Source organism: Macaca fascicularis, chromosome 8, assembly GCF_037993035.2.
Source record: "Macaca fascicularis isolate 582-1 chromosome 8, T2T-MFA8v1.1".
Taxonomy (NCBI): Eukaryota; Metazoa; Chordata; class Mammalia; order Primates; family Cercopithecidae; genus Macaca; species Macaca fascicularis.
The window spans coordinates 51,305,711-51,320,277 of NC_088382.1; positions in this window are offsets into that span (position 1 = coordinate 51,305,711).

The window sequence follows — 14,567 nt, forward strand, 5'->3', positions numbered from 1 at the left end:
TTCGCTAAGACAGTTCTTGTGGAATTGGCAAAGGGATATTTGGAAGCCCATAGAGGGCAATGGTGAAAAAGGAAATATCCTCAGATGAAATCTGGAAGGAAGCTTTCTGAGAAACTGCTTAGTGTTCTGTTCATTCCTCTCACAGAGTTACATCTGTGTTTCGTGGATCTCTTTGCTATCCTTATTTCTGTGGAATCTGAGAACAGATATTTCGGATCCCTTTGAAGACTATATGGCCAAAGGAAATATCCTCCGATAACAAAGAGAAAGAAGCTTTCTGAGAAACTTCTTTGTGTTCTGTGAAATCATCTCACAGAGTTATAGCTTTCCCCTCAAGAAGCCTTTCGCTAAGACAGATCTTGTGGAATTGGCAAAGTGATATTTGGAAGCCCATAGAGGGCTGTGGTGAAAAAGGAAATATCCTCAGATGAAATCTGGAAAGAAGCTTTCTGAGAAACTGCTCTGTGATGTGTTACTTCCACTCACAGAGTTACATCTGTATTTCGTGGATCTCTTTGCTAGCCTTATTTCTGTGGAATCTGAGAACAGATATTTCGGATCCCTTTGAAGACTATAGGGCCAAAGGAAATATCCTCTGATAACAAAGAGAAAGAAGCTTTCTGAGAAACTTCTTTGTGTTCTGTGAAATCATCTCACAGAGTTACAGCTTTCCCCTCAAGAAGCCTTTCGCTAAGACAGTTCTTGTGGAATTGGCAAAGTGATATTTGGAAGCCCATAGAGGGCTATGGTGAAAAAGGAAATATCCTCAGATGAAATCTGGAAAGAAGCTTTCTGAGAAACTGCTTAGTGTTCTGTTCATTCATCTCACGGAGTTACATCTGTGTTTCGTGGATCTCTTTGCTAGCCTTATTTCTGTGGAATCTGAGAACAGATAATTCGGATCCCTTTGAAGACTATAGGGCCAAAGGAAATATCCTCCGATAACAAAGAGAAAGAAGCTTTCTGAGAAACTTCTTTGTGTTCTGTGAAATCATCTCACAGAGTTACAGCTTTCCCCTCAAGAAGCCTTTCGCTAAGACAGTTCTTGTGGAATTGGCAAAGTGATATTTGGAAGCCCATAGTGGGCTATGGTGAAAAAGGAAATATCCTCAGATGAAATCTGGAAAGAAGCTTTCTGAGAAAATGATCTGTGATGTGTGACTTCCACTCACAGAGTTTTACCTGTATTTCGTGTATCTCTTTGCTAGCCTTATTTCTGTATAATCTGAGAACAGATATTTCGGATATCTTTGAAGAATATAGGGCCAAAGGAAATATCATCCGATAACAAAGAGAAAGAAGCTTTCTGAGAAACTTCTTTGTGTTCTGTGAAATCATCTCACAGAGTTACAGCTTTCCCCTCAAGTAGCCTTTCGCTAAGACAGTTCTTGTGGAATTGGCAAAGTGATATTTGGAAGCCCATAGACGGCTATGGTGAAAAAGGAAATATCCTCAGATGAAATCTGGAAACAAGCTTTCTGAGAAACTGCTCTGTGATGTGTTACTTCCACTCACAGAGTTACATCTGTATTTCGTGGATCTCTTTGCTAGCCTTATTTCTGTGGAATCTGAGAACAGATATTTCGGATCCCTTTGAAGACTATAGGGCTAAAGGAAATATCCTCTGATAACAAAGAGAAAGAAGCTTTCTGAGAAACTTCTTTGTGTTCTGTGAAATCATCTCACAGAGTTACAGCTTTCCCCTCAAGAAGCCTTTCGCTAAGACAGTTCTTGTGGAATTGGCAAAGTGATATTTGGAAGCCCATAGAGGGCTATGGTGAAAAAGGAAATATCCTCAGATGAAATCTGGAAAGAAGCTTTCCTAGAAACTGCTTAGTGTTCTGTTCATTCATCTCACGGAGTTACATCTGTGTTTCGTGGATCTCTTTGCTAGCCTTATTTCTGTGGAATCTGAGAACAGATATTTCGGATCCCTTTGAAGACTATAGGGCCAAAGGAAATATCCTCCGATAACAAAGAGAAAGAAGCTTTCTGAGAAACTTCTTTGTTTTCTGTGAAATCATCTCACAGAGTTACAGCTTTCCCCTCAAGAAGCCTTTCGCTAAGACAGTTCTTGTGGAATTGGCAAAGTGATATTTGGAAGCCCATAGAGGGCTATGGTGAAAAAGGAAATATCCTCAGATGAAATCTGGAAAGAAGCTTTCTGAGAAACTGATCTGTGATGTGTGACTTCCACTCACAGAGTTTTACCTGTATTTCGTGTATCTCTTTGCTAGCCTTATTTCTGTATAATCTGAGAACAGATATTTCGGATATCTTTGAAGAATATAGGGCCAAAGGAAATATCATCCGATAACAAAGAGAAAGAAGCCTTCTGAGAAACTTCTTTGTGTTCTGTGAAATCATCTCACAGAGTTACAGCTTTCCCCTCAAGAAGCCTTTCGCTAAGACAGTTCTTGTGGAATTGGCAAAGTGATATTTGGAAGCCCATAGAGGGCTATGGTGAAAAAGCAAATATCCTCAGGTGAAATCTGGAAAGAAGCTTTCTGAGAAACTGCTTAGTGTTCTGTTCATTCATCTCACGGAGTTACATCTGTGTTTCGTGGATCTCTTTGCTAGCCTTATTTCTGTGGAATCTGAGAACAGATATTTCGGATCCCTTTGAAGACTATAGGGCCAAAGGAAATATCCTCCGATAACAAAGAGAAAGAAGCTTTCTGAGAAACTTCTTTGTGTTCTGTGAAATCATCTCACAGAGTTACAGCTTTCCCCTCAAGAAGCCTTTCGCTAAGACAGTTCTTGTGGAATTGGCAAAGTGATATTTGGAAGCCAATAGAGGGCTATGGTGAAAAAGGAAATATCCTCAGATGAAATCTGGAAAGAAGCTTTCTGAGAAACTGATCTGTGATGTGTGACTTCCACTCATAGAGTTTTACCTGTATTTCGTGTATCTCTTTGCTAGCCTTATTTCTGTATAATCTGAGAACAGATATTTCGGATATCTTTGAAGAATATAGGGCCAAAGGAAATATCATCCGATAACAAAGAGAAAGAAGCTTTCTGAGAAACTTCTTTGTGTTCTGTGAAATCATCTCACAGAGTTACAGCTTTCCCCTCAAGTAGCCTTTCGCTAAGACAGTTCTTGTGGAATTGGCAAAGTGATATTTGGAAGCCCATAGAGGGCTATGGTGAAATAGGAAATATCCTCAGATGAAATCTGGAAAGAAGCTTTCTGAGAAACTGCTCTGTGATGTGTTACTTCCACTCACAGAGTTACATCTGTATTTCGTGGATCTCTTTGCTAGCCTTATTTCTGTGGAATCTGAGAACAGATATTTCGGATCCCTTTGAAGACTATAGGGCCAAAGGAAATATCCTCTGATAACAAAGAGAAAGAAGCTTTCTGAGAAACTTCTTTGTGTTCTGTGAAATCATCTCACAGAGTTACAGCTTTCCCCTCAAGAAGCCTTTCGCTAAGACAGTTCTTGTGGAATTGGCAAAGTGATATTTGGAAGCCCATAGAGGGCTATGGTGAAAAAGGAAATATCCTCAGATGAAATCTGGAAAGAAGCTTTCTGAGAAACTGCTTAGTGTTCTGTTCATTCATCTCACAGAGTTACATCTGTATTTCGTGGATCTCTTTGCTAGCCTTATTTCTGTGGAATCTGAGAACAGATATTTCGGATCCCTTTGAAGACTATAGGGCCAAAGGAAATATCCTCTGATAACAAAGAGAAAGAAGCTTTCTGAGAAACTTCTTTGTGTTCTGTGAAATCATCTCACAGAGTTACAGCTTTCCCCTCAAGAAGCCTTCACTAAGACAGTTCTTGTGGAATTGGCAAAGTGATATTTGGAAGCCCATAGAGGGCTATGGTGAAAAAGGAAATATCCTCAGATGAAATCTGGAAAGAAGCTTTCTGAGAAACTGCTTAGTGTTCTGTTCATTCATCTCACAGAGTTACATCTGTATTTCGTGGATCTCTTTGCTAGCCTTATTTCTGTGGAATCTGAGAACAGATATTTCGGATCCCTTTGAAGACTATAGGGCCAAAGGAAATATCCTCTGATAAGAAAGAGAAAGAAGCTTTCTGAGAAACTTCTTTGTGTTCTGTGAAATCATCTCACAGAGTTACAGCTTTCCCCTCAAGAAGCCTTTCGCTAAGGCAGTTCTTGTGGAATTGGCAAAGGGATATTTGGAAGCCCATAGAGGGCTATGGTGAAAAAGGAAATATCCTCAGATGAAATCTGGAAAGAAGCTTTCTGAGAAACTGCTTAGTGTTCTGTTCATTCCTCTCACAGAGTTACATCTGTGTTTCGTGGATCTCTTTGCTAGCCTTATTTCTGTGGAATCTGAGAACAGATATTTCGGATCCCTTTGAAGACTATAGGGCCAAAGGAAATATCCTCCGATAACAAAGAGAAAGAAGCTTTCTGAGAAACTTCTTTGTGTTCTGTGAAATCATCTCACAGAGTTACAGCTTTCCCCTCAAGAAGCCTTTCGCTAAGACAGTTCTTGTGGAATTGGCAAAGGGATATTTGGAAGCCCATAGAGGGCAATGGTGAAAAAGGAAATATCCTCAGATGAAATCTGGAAGGAAGCTTTCTGAGAAACTGCTTAGTGTTCTGTTCATTCCTCTCACAGAGTTACATCTGTGATTCGTGGATCTCTTTGCTATCCTTATTTCTGTGGAATCTGAGAACAGATATTTCGGATCCCTTTGAAGACTATATGGCCAAAGGAAATATCCTCCGATAACAAAGAGAAAGAAGCTTTCTGAGAAACTTCTTTGTGTTCTGTGAAATCATCTCACAGAGTTATAGCTTTCCCCTCAAGAAGCCTTTCGCTAAGACAGATCTTGTGGAATTGGCAAAGTGATATTTGGAAGCCCATAGAGGGCTGTGGTGAAAAAGGAAATATCCTCAGATGAAATCTGGAAAGAAGCTTTCTGAGAAACTGCTCTGTGATGTGTTACTTCCACTCACAGAGTTACATCTGTATTTCGTGGATCTCTTTGCTAGCCTTATTTCTGTGGAATCTGAGAACAGATATTTCGGATCCCTTTGAAGACTATAGGGCCAAAGGAAATATCCTCTGATAACAAAGAGAAAGAAGCTTTCTGAGAAACTTCTTTGTGTTCTGTGAAATCATCTCACAGAGTTACAGCTTTCCCCTCAAGAAGCCTTTCGCTAAGACAGTTCTTGTGGAATTGGCAAAGTGATATTTGGAAGCCCATAGAGGGCTATGGTGAAAAAGGAAATATCCTCAGATGAAATCTGGAAAGAAGCTTTCTGAGAAACTGCTTAGTGTTCTGTTCATTCATCTCACGGAGTTACATCTGTGTTTCGTGGATCTCTTTGCTAGCCTTATTTCTGTGGAATCTGAGAACAGATAATTCGGATCCCTTTGAAGACTATAGGGCCAAAGGAAATATCCTCCGATAACAAAGAGAAAGAAGCTTTCTGAGAAACTTCTTTGTGTTCTGTGAAATCATCTCACAGAGTTACAGCTTTCCCCTCAAGAAGCCTTTCGCTAAGACAGTTCTTGTGGAATTGGCAAAGTGATATTTGGAAGCCCATAGTGGGCTATGGTGAAAAAGGAAATATCCTCAGATGAAATCTGGAAAGAAGCTTTCTGAGAAAATGATCTGTGATGTGTGACTTCCACTCACAGAGTTTTACCTGTATTTCGTGTATCTCTTTGCTAGCCTTATTTCTGTATAATCTGAGAACAGATATTTCGGATATCTTTGAAGAATATAGGGCCAAAGGAAATATCATCCGATAACAAAGAGAAAGAAGCTTTCTGAGAAACTTCTTTGTGTTCTGTGAAATCATCTCACAGAGTTACAGCTTTCCCCTCAAGTAGCCTTTCGCTAAGACAGTTCTTGTGGAATTGGCAAAGTGATATTTGGAAGCCCATAGACGGCTATGGTGAAAAAGGAAATATCCTCAGATGAAATCTGGAAAGAAGCTTTCTGAGAAACTGCTCTGTGATGTGTTACTTCCACTCACAGAGTTACATCTGTATTTCGTGGATCTCTTTGCTAGCCTTATTTCTGTGGAATCTGAGAACAGATATTTCGGATCCCTTTGAAGACTATAGGGCTAAAGGAAATATCCTCTGATAACAAAGAGAAAGAAGCTTTCTGAGAAACTTCTTTGTGTTCTGTGAAATCATCTCACAGAGTTACAGCTTTCCCCTCAAGAAGCCTTTCGCTAAGACAGTTCTTGTGGAATTGGCAAAGTGATATTTGGAAGCCCATAGAGGGCTATGGTGAAAAAGGAAATATCCTCAGATGAAATCTGGAAAGAAGCTTTCTGAGAAACTGATCTGTGATGTGTGACTTCCACTCACAGAGTTTTACCTGTATTTCGTGTATCTCTTTGCTAGCCTTATTTCTGTATAATCTGAGAACAGATATTTCGGATATCTTTGAAGAATATAGGGCCAAAGGAAATATCATCCGATAACAAAGAGAAAGAAGCCTTCTGAGAAACTTCTTTGTGTTCTGTGAAATCATCTCACAGAGTTACAGCTTTCCCCTCAAGAAGCCTTTCGCTAAGACAGTTCTTGTGGAATTGGCAAAGTGATATTTGGAAGCCCATAGAGGGCTATGGTGAAAAAGCAAATATCCTCAGGTGAAATCTGGAAAGAAGCTTTCTGAGAAACTGCTTAGTGTTCTGTTCATTCATCTCACGGAGTTACATCTGTGTTTCGTGGATCTCTTTGCTAGCCTTATTTCTGTGGAATCTGAGAACAGATATTTCGGATCCCTTTGAAGACTATAGGGCCAAAGGAAATATCCTCCGATAACAAAGAGAAAGAAGCTTTCTGAGAAACTTCTTTGTGTTCTGTGAAATCATCTCACAGAGTTACAGCTTTCCCCTCAAGAAGCCTTTCGCTAAGACAGTTCTTGTGGAATTGGCAAAGTGATATTTGGAAGCCAATAGAGGGCTATGGTGAAAAAGGAAATATCCTCAGATGAAATCTGGAAAGAAGCTTTCTGAGAAACTGATCTCTGATGTGTGACTTCCACTCATAGAGTTTTACCTGTATTTCGTGTATCTCTTTGCTAGCCTTATTTCTGTATAATCTGAGAACAGATATTTCGGATATCTTTGAAGAATATAGGGCCAAAGGAAATATCATCTGATAAAAAAGAGAAAGAAGCTTTCTGAGAAACTTCTTTGTGTTCTGTGAAATCATCTCACAGAGTTACAGCTTTCCCCTCAAGTAGCCTTTCGCTAAGACAGTTCTTGTGGAATTGGCAAAGTGATATTTGGAAGCCCATAGAGGGCTATGGTGAAATAGGAAATATCCTCAGATGAAATCTGGAAAGAAGCTTTCTGAGAAACTGCTCTGTGATGTGTTACTTCCACTCACAGAGTTACATCTGTATTTCGTGGATCTCTTTGCTAGCCTTATTTCTGTGGAATCTGAGAACAGATATTTCGGATCCCTTTGAAGACTATAGGGCCAAAGGAAATATCCTCTGATAACAAAGAGAAAGAAGCTTTCTGAGAAACTTCTTTGTGTTCTGTGAAATCATCTCACAGAGTTACAGCTTTCCCCTCAAGAAGCCTTTCGCTAAGACAGTTCTTGTGGAATTGGCAAAGTGATATTTGGAAGCCCATAGAGGGCTATGGTGAAAAAGGAAATATCCTCAGATGAAATCTGGAAAGAAGCTTTCTGAGAAACTGCTTAGTGTTCTGTTCATTCATCTCACAGAGTTACATCTGTATTTCGTGGATCTCTTTGCTAGCCTTATTTCTGTGGAATCTGAGAACAGATATTTCGGATCCCTTTGAAGCCTATAGGGCCAAAGGAAATATCCTCTGATAACAAAGAGAAAGAAGCTTTCTGAGAAACTTCTTTGTGTTCTGTGAAATCATCTCACAGAGTTACAGCTTTCCCCTCAAGAAGCCTTTCGCTAAGGCAGTTCTTGTGGAATTGGCAAAGGGATATTTGGAAGCCCATAGAGGGCTATGGTGAAAAAGGAAATATCCTCAGATGAAATCTGGAAAGAAGCTTTCTGAGAAACTGCTTAGTGTTCTGTTCATTCCTCTCACAGAGTTACATCTGTGTTTCGTGGATCTCTTTGCTAGCCTTATTTCTGTGGAATCTGAGAACAGATATTTCGGATCCCTTTGAAGACTATAGGGCCAAAGGAAATATCCTCCGATAACAAAGAGAAAGAAGCTTTCTGAGAAACTTCTTTGTGTTCTGTGAAATCATCTCACAGAGTTACAGCTTTCCCCTCAAGAAGCCTTTCGCTAAGACAGTTCTTGTGGAATTGGCAAAGTGATATTTGGAAGCCCATAGAGGGCTATGGTGAAAAAGGATATATCCTCAGATGAAATCTGGAAAGAAGCTTTCTGAGAAACTGCTTAGTGTTCTGTTAATTCATCTCACAGAGTTACATCTGTGTTTCGTGGATCTCTTTGCTAGCCTTATTTCTGTGGAATCTGAGAACAGATATTTCGGATCGCTATGAAGACTATATGGCCAAAGGAAATATCATCCGATAACAAAGAGAAAGAAGCTTTCTGAGAAACTTCTTTGTGTTCTGTGAAATCATCTCACAGAGTTACAGCTTTCCCCTCCAGTAGCCTTTCGCTAAGACAGTTCTTGTGGAATTGGCAAAGTGATATTTGGAAGCCCTTAGAGGGCTATGGTGAAAAAGGAAATATCCTCAGATGAAATCTGGAAAGAAGCTTTCTGAGAAACTACTCTGTGATGTGTTACTTCCACTCACAGAGTTACATCTGTATTTCGTGGATCTCTTTGCTAGCTTTATTTCTGTGGAATCTGAGAACAGATATTTCGGATCCCTTTGAAGACTATAGGGCCAAAGGAAATATCCTCTGATAACAAAGAGAAAGAAGCTTTCTGAGAAACTTCTTTGTGTTCTGTGAAATCATCTCACAGAGTTACAGCTTTCCCCTCAAGAAGCCTTTCGCTAAGACAGTTCTTGTGGAATTGGCAAAGTGATATTTGGAAGCCCATAGAGGGCTATGGTGAAAAAGGAAATATCCTCAGATGAAATCTGGAAAGAAGCTTTCTGGGAAACTGCTTAGTGTTCTGTTCATTCATCTAACGGAGTTACATCTGTGTTTCTTGGATCTCTTTGCTAGCCTTATTTCTGTGGAATCTGAGAACAGATATTTCGGATCCCTTTGAAGACTATAGGGCCAAAGGAAATATCCTCCGATAACAAAGAGAAAGAAGCTTTCTGAGAAACTTCTTTGTGTTCTGTGAAATCATCTCACAGAGTTACAGCTTTCCCCTCAAGAAGCCTTTCGCTAAGACAGTTCTTGTGGAATTGGCAAAGTGATATTTGGAAGCCCATAGAGGGCTATGGTGAAAAAGGAAATATCCTCAGATGAAATCTGGAAAGAAGCATTCTGAGAAACTGCTCTGTGATGTGTGACTTCCACTCACAGAGTTACATCTGTATTTCGTGGATCTCTTTGCAAGCCTTATTTCTGTGGAATCTGAGAACAGATATTTCGGATCCCTTTGAAGACTATAGGGCCTAAGGAAATATCCTCTGATAACAAAGTGAAAGAAGCTTTCTGAGAAACTTCTTTGTGTTCTGTGAAATCATCTCACAGAGTTACAGCTTTCCCCTCAAGAAGCCTTTCGCTAAGACAGTTCTTGTGGAATTGGCAAAGTGATATTTGGAAGCCCATAGAGGGCAATGGTGAAAAAGGAAATATCCTCAGATGAAATCTGGAAAGAAGCTTTATGAGAAACTGATCTGTGATGTGTGACTTCCACTCACAGAGTTTTACCTGTATTTCGTGTATCTCTTTGCTAGCCTTATTTCCGTATAATCTGAGAACAGATATTTCGGATATCTTTGAAGAATATAGGGCCAAAGGAAATATCATCCGATAACAAAGAGAAAGAAGCTTTCTGAGAAACTTCTTTGTGTTCTGTGAAATCATCTCACAGAGTTACAGCTTTCCCCTCAAGAAGCCTTTCGCTAAGACAGTTCTTGTGGAATTGGCAAAGTGATATTTGGGAGCCCATAGAGGGCTATGGTGAAAAAGGAAATATCCTCAGATGAAATCTGGAAAGAAGCTTTCTGAGAAACTGCTTAGTGTTCTGTTCATTCATCTCACGGAGTTACATCTGTATTTCGTGGATCTCTTTGCTAGCCTTATTTCTGTTGAATCTGAGAACAGATATTTCGGATCCCTTTGAAGACTATAGGGCCAAAGGAAATATCCTCCGATAACAAAGAGAAAGAAGCTTTCTGAGAAACTTCTTTGTGTTCTGTGAAATCATCTCACAGAGTTACAGCTTTCCCCTCAAGAAGCCTTTCGCTAAGACAGTTCTTGTGGAATTGGCAAAGGGATATTTGGAAGCCCATAGAGGGCAATGGTGAAAAAGGAAATATCCTCAGATGAAATCTGGAAGGAAGCTTTCTGAGAAACTGCTTAGTGTTCTGTTCATTCCTCTCACAGAGTTACATCTGTGTTTCGTGGATCTCTTTGCTATCCTTATTTCTGTGGAATCTGAGAACAGATATTTCGGATCCCTTTGAAGACTATATGGCCAAAAAATATCCTCCGATAACAAAGAGAAAGAAGCTTTCTGAGAAACTTCTTTGTGTTCTGTGAAATCATCTCACAGAGTTATAGCTTTCCCCTCAAGAAGCCTTTCGCTAAGACAGATCTTGTGGAATTGGCAAAGTGATATTTGGAAGCCCATAGAGGGCTGTGGTGAAAAAGGAAATATCCTCAGATGAAATCTGGAAAGAAGCTTTCTGAGAAACTGCTCTGTGATGTGTTACTTCCACTCACAGAGTTACATCTGTATTTCGTGGATCTCTTTGCTAGCCTTATTTCTGTGGAATCTGAGAACAGATATTTCGGATCCCTTTGAAGACTATAGGGCCAAAGGAAATATCCTCTGATAACAAAGAGAAAGAAGCTTTCTGAGAAACTTCTTTGTGTTCTGTGAAATCATCTCACAGAGTTACAGCTTTCCCCTCAAGAAGCCTTTCGCTAAGACAGTTCTTGTGGAATTGGCAAAGTGATATTTGGAAGCCCATAGAGGGCTATGGTGAAAAAGGAAATATCCTCAGATGAAATCTGGAAAGAAGCTTTCTGAGAAACTGCTTAGTGTTCTGTTCATTCATCTCACGGAGTTACATCTGTGTTTCGTGGATCTCTTTGCTAGCCTTATTTCTGTGGAATCTGAGAACAGATAATTCGGATCCCTTTGAAGACTATAGGGCCAAAGGAAATATCCTCCGATAACAAAGAGAAAGAAGCTTTCTGAGAAACTTCTTTGTGTTCTGTGAAATCATCTCACAGAGTTACAGCTTTCCTCTCAAGAAGCCTTTCGCTAAGACAGTTCTTGTGGAATTGGCAAAGTGATATTTGGAAGCCCATAGAGGGCTATGGTGAAAAAGGAAATATCCTCAGATGAAATCTGGAAAGAAGCTTTCTGAGAAAATGATCTGTGATGTGTGACTTCCACTCACAGAGTTTTACCTGTATTTCGTGTATCTCTTTGCTAGCCTTATTTCTGTATAATCTGAGAACAGATATTTCGGATATCTTTGAAGAATATAGGGCCAAAGGAAATATCATCCGATAACAAAGAGAAAGAAGCTTTCTGAGAAACTTCTTTGTGTTCTGTGAAATCATCTCACAGAGTTACAGCTTTCCCCTCAAGTAGCCTTTCGCTAAGACAGTTCTTGTGGAATTGGCAAAGTGATATTTGGAAGCCCATAGACGGCTATGGTGAAAAAGGAAATATCCTCAGATGAAATCTGGAAAGAAGCTTTCTGAGAAACTGCTCTGTGATGTGTTACTTCCACTCACAGAGTTACATCTGTATTTCGTGGATCTCTTTGCTAGCCTTATTTCTGTGGAATCTGAGAACAGATATTTCGGATCCCTTTGAAGACTATAGGGCTAAAGGAAATATCCTCTGATAACAAAGAGAAAGAAGCTTTCTGAGAAACTTCTTTGTGTTCTGTGAAATCATCTCACAGAGTTACAGCTTTCCCCTCAAGAAGCCTTTCGCTAAGACAGTTCTTGTGGAATTGGCAAAGTGATATTTGGAAGCCCATAGAGGGCTATGGTGAAAAAGGAAATATCCTCAGATGAAATCTGGAAAGAAGCTTTCCTAGAAACTGCTTAGTGTTCTGTTCATTCATCTCACGGAGTTACATCTGTGTTTCGTGGATCTCTTTGCTAGCCTTATTTCTGTGGAATCTGAGAACAGATATTTCGGATCCCTTTGAAGACTATAGGGCCAAAGGAAATATCCTCCGATAACAAAGAGAAAGAAGCTTTCTGAGAAACTTCTTTGTGTTCTGTGAAATCATCTCACAGAGTTACAGCTTTCCCCTCAAGAAGCCTTTCGCTAAGACAGTTCTTGTGGAATTGGCAAAGTGATATTTGGAAGCCCGTAGAGGGCTATGGTGAAAAAGGAAATATCCTCAGATGAAATCTGGAAAGAAGCTTTCTGAGAAACTGATCTGTGATGTGTGACTTCCACTCACAGAGTTTTACCTGTATTTCGTGTATCTCTTTGCTAGCCTTATTTCTGTATAATCTGAGAACAGATATTTCGGATATCTTTGAAGAATATAGGGCCAAAGGAAATATCATCCGATAACAAAGAGAAAGAAGCCTTCTGAGAAACTTCTTTGTGTTCTGTGAAATCATCTCACAGAGTTACAGCTTTCCCCTCAAGAAGCCTTTCGCTAAGACAGTTCTTGTGGAATTGGCAAAGTGATATTTGGAAGCCCATAGAGGGCTATTGTGAAAAAGCAAATATCCTCAGGTGAAATCTGGAAAGAAGCTTTCTGAGAAACTGCTTAGTGTTCTGTTCATTCATCTCACGGAGTTACATCTGTGTTTCGTGGATCTCTTTGCTAGCCTTATTTCTGTGGAATCTGAGAACAGATATTTCGGATCCCTTTGAAGACTATAGGGCCAAAGGAAATATCATCCGATAACAAAGAGAAAGAAGCTTTCTGAGAAACTTCTTTGTGTTCTGTGAAATCATCTCACAGAGTTACAGCTTTCCCCTCAAGTAGCCTTTCGCTAAGACAGTTCTTGTGGAATTGGCAAAGTGATATTTGGAAGCCCATAGACGGCTATGGTGAAAAAGGAAATATCCTCAGATGAAATCTGGAAAGAAGCTTTCTGAGAAACTGCTCTGTGATGTGTTACTTCCACTCACAGAGTTACATCTGTATTTCGTGGATCTCTTTGCTAGCCTTATTTCTGTGGAATCTGAGAACAGATATTTCGGATCCCTTTGAAGACTATAGGGCTAAAGGAAATATCCTCTGATAACAAAGAGAAAGAAGCTTTCTGAGAAACTTCTTTGTGTTCTGTGAAATCATCTCACAGAGTTACAGCTTTCCCCTCAAGAAGCCTTTCGCTAAGACAGTTCTTGTGGAATTGGCAAAGTGATATTTGGAAGCCCATAGAGGGCTATGGTGAAAAAGGAAATATCCTCAGATGAAATCTGGAAAGAAGCTTTCCTAGAAACTGCTTAGTGTTCTGTTCATTCATCTCACGGAGTTACATCTGTGTTTCGTGGATCTCTTTGCTAGCCTTATTTCTGTGGAATCTGAGAACAGATATTTCGGATCCCTTTGAAGACTATAGGGCCAAAGGAAATATCCTCCGATAACAAAGAGAAAGAAGCTTTCTGAGAAACTTCTTTGTGTTCTGTGAAATCATCTCACAGAGTTACAGCTTTCCCCTCAAGAAGCCTTTCGCTAAGACAGTTCTTGTGGAATTGGCAAAGTGATATTTGGAAGCCCATAGAGGGCTATGGTGAAAAAGGAAATATCCTCAGATGAAATCTGGAAAGAAGGTTTCTGAGAAACTGATCTGTGATGTGTGACTTCCACTCACAGAGTTTTACCTGTATTTCGTGTATCTCTTTGCTAGCCTTATTTCTGTATAATCTGAGAACAGATATTTCAGATATCTTTGAAGAATATAGGGCCAAAGGAAATATCATCCGATAACAAAGAGAAAGAAGCCTTCTGAGAAACTTCTTTGTGTTCTGTGAAATCATCTCACAGAGTTACAGCTTTCCCCTCAAGAAGCCTTTCGCTAAGACAGTTCTTGTGGAATTGGCAAAGTGATATTTGGAAGCCCATAGAGGGCTATGGTGAAAAAGCAAATATCCTCAGGTGAAATCTGGAAAGAAGCTTTCTGAGAAACTGCTTAGTGTTCTGTTCATTCATCTCACGGAGTTACATCTGTGTTTCGTGGATCTCTTTGCTAGCCTTATTTCTGTGGAATCTGAGAACAGATATTTCGGATCCCTTTGAAGACTATAGGGCCAAAGGAAATATCCTCCGATAACAAAGAGAAAGAAGCTTTCTGAGAAACTTCTTTGTGTTCTGTGAAATCATCTCACAGAGTTACAGCTTTCCCCTCAAGAAGCCTTTCGCTAAGACAGTTCTTGTGGAATTGGCAAAGTGATATTTGGAAGCCAATAGAGGGCTATGGTGAAAAAGGAAATATCCTCAGATGAAATCTGGAAAGAAGCTTTCTGAGAAACTGATCTGTGATGTGTGACTTCCACTCATAGAGTTTTACCTGTATTTCGT